Below are 6,000 nucleotides of genomic sequence, written 5' to 3'. Positions count from 1 at the left end.
CATGTTGAAACGTCACCGAACCATGAAAGTGCAGGGACACTTGACTCGTGTCAATCTCCAAACAATATTCCATACGACACTGTAAGATTGAGTTTTGTCACCTTTAAAATATGCAGCACTGCCCATCTGTCTGCGGGCGCTTCGGGGGAATCTGCTCAACTTTGACGCGCCGATGTGAAAACACAATTACACAATCTCCAGGGAGCACGCTGTCCCGTCACATTATATTTACCTTGCGACAGAGCAAACGTGCACTTCACTTCTCCGTCTATCCATCCATCCATCTACCCAACATCTTCTCTGAGTGGATGAGGTCATTCTTCGCAGAGCGTCTGTTCCGGCTGCCGCTGTCGACCGAAGCAGCGCCATCGCGTTTCTTTACGACTTATCTGCCCCTTGTTTATGGCACGCACCTACAAAGTAAATACAAATCTGATTTCGGCAATCTCAGGAATCAAATGGTGGTAGTAATGGGATCCACGTGCACCTGAAGAGGCTCATGGTCTGTGTATGGGATGAATGTAAGGTTCTTCTGTATAGTGATGCTACAGGAAGCTAGTCAACAAGCCTTAAATTGCACTTCAATTCATAATAATACAGCTAAGAGACTATAAATATAGAAAGTCTTGCAATTGCCTCATATAATGAACAACATGCCGTTTGACAAATTACATTAAAAAATATATATTAAAATAAAATTATTATAGATAACCACTCTCCTGGGAATCAAGTGCATTCAAAGCACGTCATGTTTTCATCGCAGCCCTTTCTGGAATAAACCCTCATTAACAAACTGGATTTTGAACCGGCGAGACCTGAAGGCTGCAGCGGTTTACTGAACTCTTCAACGACCTCTGACATCCAGACGTATTCCGGATCAAAGTGCAGCCATGTGGGAAGGAATGGGAGGGGGGGGTCAAAAGTTTAGGGCCAAGAACTCTCGTCTGCTGCAAACGCCATTTTCTGACCTCAGGGGAGGAAAAGCAGTTCCGGGTCAGTGAGGGAGTTTTCTCTCTGATTTGTTTGTAATTAAATGATTTCAAGCAAACAAACCCGATGAGGGAAGTAGGGGAAATAATTGACTGTGTCTTAAAATGCGTGTGTGATTTGCAAAATAGAAAAACGTCACGTCAACAAATTTGTGCACTCAGACAGCGGTGACAGCAACGTCATGTTCATGCTCCCACATGTATTAGAGAAATAAAAGTAAGGGGTAGTTTGACGTCATGGTCAAGTACTCCAGGATGTTACTGCAGTAATATGCATGACTGCTTCAAACTTAATAGAATTCTAGAAAATAATTTTGTTCTGGCTAAACTCTTACAAATTAAATTCAAACAAGTTCAGACAAACTGAATGAGCCATGACATCAGTGATCCTCAAAAGGAAAGGCCCGTCTGTATATTTCAATTACAAATACTGTATATGTGCATGTTTATAATCATTCTATTTCCTCAATCTTATTTTCAAAGTTAAAGCACATCTCGATGGAATCAGCGAGTCTGTAAATCAGACCACTTTGAGTCCGAGTCGCGGAGGAATTGCCGCCGCTGCCGGTGCTTCTTCCCCCTTTTTGGCTTTTTATCAAAAAAGAGGAAGCTGATGAGTCCCTTCAGATAAGGATGGGAGCCCTTCGCTTAAAGCTCCATGCTAATAAATGAATATGTTCTCCATCACGCCAAACGCTTATTGTATTTTACAGGGGGCGAAATGCAATTTGTATCATTTCTGCGCCGCACATCAAAAGGAAGTGGGCCGTGTGCGATGACTCACTGCGACGGAAAACGCTCTGTTTCCAATCGAGGAAAATCAGATCTGCGCTGTGCTTGTTCATTTTCTCTTTTACATCTCCATTTGTTTGATAAGGCTGCGAGCAGTGACGGTAAATGGGTGGATAAGTTGAGGCAAAAAACAGTAACATGGGCCGTCTTGGCGGAGAGGCCGTCAGCTTATCAATAAATGACATCATCTGCCCCCCAGACGTCTCTCTGCCTGTCACATCGGAGTGGGGGAAAAAAGACAAAAAGGAAGAAGAGGGGGAAAAAAAGAAATGTCTATTTCTCCCATTAGGTCTGTCTGGATGAATGCTGCAGTCACAGGCTCTGGGGACAGTTTGTCTCTTGTCTGTGGACACGGAAACTTTAAGCTGGACTGACAACAAACACTCTTCAGTGACTGTGCAGTTGGAAAAGACCAGATTATAAATGAACTATATTAGATTAAAACCTGAAAATAACACAATCTATTATGCATAATAAAATTGGACAGTTAAAAATACCAAAACCGGCAGACACGAAAATATTAACTTAAGATAAATACACGAGGATGTAAAATAAAGTATAAATGTGCAAGTGACACTCAACCTTAACTGGCATTTCCTTCATTGGATTTTATTAGAATTGAGTAAACCAAATATAAAGCTGCTTTCGGACGTGCCCTGAAGTTCGGACATTCTCCTGGAAGTTTCTGGAGGGGGAAACCTTTCCTGCCAGCCCCATAAAAAAAATGTCAGACGTGAGAATACATCAGGAAAAGGTCCCCGGACATTCCCAGAAGGCGAGTGGGCGAATTTATGACCTTTCTAAACACGCGAAGGTCACCACCCTTCACCTAAATGATCCGGACGGGTTCCTGTTGTTGTGAACGCGTCTGACCCAGACAATCTGTGTTCTTCATGTCATTCTTCAGTGGTTTCTCGTTTTGTTTTCCTTTACCTGATCAAATTAGTCATGTGTTTCTCCATTTCATGTTTCTGACTAATTTTGTTTTAATGGAATCAGTTATTATCACATTACTTCCATTCTGTTCCTGTGGTGACAAACATAACCGAGAAGCAAACAGTATTTCTATTGTGCTCTGTCCCAGTACAACCCGTCGGCCATATTTCAAGCGTACCCATAACCGACCACTCGCCAACACAGAAGATCTCGGAAAGTCCCCGCCGCACCAACAAAGATGCCAGTGTGCCGTTCTTGTGCGACTTTGCAATTGTGTTGAGATCTGTCTGGTGACGCTCTTTGAAGATCATCATCCACATCCCATTATCATTCTGAGAAAGTTTGATTTCTTCAGCGACATCAAACAAAGTATAAAAATATAACACAACCGTTTTTTTGTTTTGTGAGTCGAGTTAAACTTGAATTAACATCTCTCTAATTAGAACATGTGCTGTTTTTTTTTTTATAAATTAAAGCCGGGTGATCAGATTTAAGGGAGCGGCCTCTCGATATCAAACTGCCACCGACGGCTGCATGACCACAGCTACTGTCCCAATTTTCCTCCAAAACAGTTCGGGGAAATGCATCTCGAACTTTTCACACTTTGAATGCTTTATATTTAACACAACATGATTTCTTAAGACTGAACCCTGCACATTCAAGGCAATTACCCCGAGTTGCGATGGAAATGTCGAGCCGGTGCAGCTGCAGAGACGCGGTGATGATGGTCGAGCTCATTAGCAGTCAGCCTGGAAGGCCGTGAGCTCTTTCTAATGTGTTTTTGAAAACAGCAGTGGTGTGCATGCACTAGTCTGAGGAAACCTGTCGCAAATCAGACAGTGGTGTCGCAGGGCAGATTCTGACTAAACGGACTCGATCTGACAAATTCCGACATACTTTTGGGGATTTTGATACGAATTGGAAAGAAGATAAACACCACATTGGTGCCCCTCTTACCCTTCAAGTAAATAAACCAAATATGGAAAACTAATCATGAAAAACAGGTGAAATCTAATTTGGAATTTGCTACAAAATATCAAGATGAGTTTCCAGATTTCCAAAATGCATTGAAACCTTTAAATTCCCCAGATATTGACTTTTATTTGGATGTGCACCAAATTGCACACACTCACATCATATATGAGTTATTATAAATATTGTATCCTACATTTTTCTCTGAGTAAATCATTGAAATGGTTGCAAAACACCTTATCTCTCAATGTTAAACAAAGTGAAACAAAAACCTTCTTAGCAGAGGTAATGAAAGGATGAGTTTTATCACTTGTATTGTTTTTGTATGACCCAAAGTAAACCTGGAATATGTATTTTGAGCCCAGGTTCTATCTGACAGTCCCACCTCCTGCCTCTTGCCTGCATTAAATCCACAAAGTTTCCGCTGATCCCGTGTCATCAATCATTCAGCCAGAGCCGGTGGCACGAGAGGGCATCTGAGACCGAACGGAAACTTCAAAAGGCAGGTCAGCGACGCTGTCAGTGGCACGGCCGAAACCACATTGTGTGTTCACAACAATGGAGAGCCATTACAGCGGAGCCTGTTATCAGCCGAGGGCAACCAGGGACGGTTCCTGCCTCATTGTGAGCCATCGGAGTAGATTGTGTTCGGTGGTGAGTTCAGACTAAACATATCGGGGCGTAAGAAGACCCACCTGAGGCTTATCTGATGGGATATGGAAACAGTGGCCACAATGTCGGGAAAAAACGCATCCTGCCATGTCGTCATGAGACGGTGTTTGTCTGTGTGCGCTGACGTCAGTGTGTTATTTGGGGTTTTACACTTGACTTTGTGTACTACTAAAGTTTGTGTGTACATGAACACATAAGATCTGTGTCTAGGTGTGTGTGTGTAAGAATATACAGGTATATCAAGGTCCTTAATTCTGTGTTTGGTGGCGTTACATGTTTGTGTGTGTGCCACAACATGTGGACCGAGATCCTTGAGTGTGTCTCGTGATGGAGTCAGTCTGACATCTCCAAATGATAAAGCCACAGATGAATTGTTTATGGTGCTTTTACAAGTGTGTATTTCTGCGTGTGTCTTTGTACATTGGTGCAAATGTGTGTGTGTGTGTTGTGTGTGTGTGTGTGGGGGAGTTAGCTGGAGTGAATAATTTAGAGAAAAAAACGTTTGTTTTCAGGGAGTGAAGGCAAAGACACATCTGAAACATATGGGAGGAAATCACATTGAAAGCAGTGAGCAGTAAATTAATGGTAACAGATGCCAAGATGTCTGGCTTGTGCTTTTTTTTTTCTACTCCTTGCTTGCTTTTGTTTTTTCTCCGAGAGCCCTTGCATTCTTAATGTTGGGAAATAATACAATTAAGATTTCCCTCTGTTATGTGGAGTTGCTTCTTCGCCGCCACAGCTCTGTGACACCGGAATCCTCAAGAAGGTCGGTCCTCGCCGGATCAGGAGTCCCTTCTCCCCGTGCCATTGTTTAATTGATTGTAATTCTCGGTGGTAATAGGTTTTCAGCTGCAAAATGACGGCTCGACAATGACGCCATAAATTATTTATGTTACCTTGATGTTGCAGGCCTGTTTCACTGATGAGATAAAAACAGAACTGTGGTCTCCATTTGCTCACCCCCCCCCCCCCAAAGGAGAATATCTTGACATATTAGAATATGTGTAAGCCTCAACTGTGCATTTGTGTGTGTGTGTGTGTGTGGGGTGGTAGTTTGGTGAGGGAGGTGGGGTGGGTGGGGTGGGTGGGGGATTGGCCTATGTCCAAGCTTGAGCAGCAACAAAGACAACCTTGCTCTTAATGGCACATATCCGGGAGATGGAGGAGCCCGATACATGAAAGCACTGTGATCATTACACTGATAGCAATTATCCTTCAGGAGGCTCTAATGGCAGCGGCCTCTCTTACACACACACACACACACACACACACACACACACACACACACACACACACACACACACACACACACACACACACACAGACACACACACACACACACACTTGCAATCAAGGGTGGCGGGCAATTAAATGCAATGCTTTTTGGTGAACCTTTAACAGCGAACAAAGCCCGACGACAAGGACCGACAAGGAGATTTATTAAGAGAAAAGGCGTAATTTTGGAGAACAAAAGGGGAAAAAAAATCAGGACAAGCGAGGGACAAAAGAAGGGGAGCAAAAAAAAAAAATATTAATGTTGTTTATTAATCTCTTCTTAATGTGTTGCAGTGGACTGAGGGGGAAGGGGTGAATGTTAAAAGGGGGTGCAGAGGGATGTTATGGGGGTCTCTGGAGTGGA

General features: G+C 43.1%; 1 long non-coding RNA gene across 1 annotated transcript in view; it reads right to left on the bottom strand.

Annotated features, from left to right (window-relative positions):
• Positions 1-252: 252 nt before the first annotated feature.
• Positions 253-6,000, bottom strand: part of LOC118103514 — a 45,616-nt gene continuing 39,868 nt past the window's right edge. The window contains exon 5 of the long non-coding RNA XR_004694889.2: positions 253-413. This is a non-coding gene — a long non-coding RNA (uncharacterized LOC118103514). The remainder of the gene's footprint in view (positions 414-6,000) is intronic.

This window comes from Hippoglossus stenolepis, chromosome 24, assembly GCF_022539355.2.
Source record: "Hippoglossus stenolepis isolate QCI-W04-F060 chromosome 24, HSTE1.2, whole genome shotgun sequence".
NCBI lineage: Eukaryota > Metazoa > Chordata > Actinopteri > Pleuronectiformes > Pleuronectidae > Hippoglossus > Hippoglossus stenolepis.
Note: the sequence above shows the minus strand (reverse complement) of the source record. Positions and strands in the feature narration are given on the sequence as shown.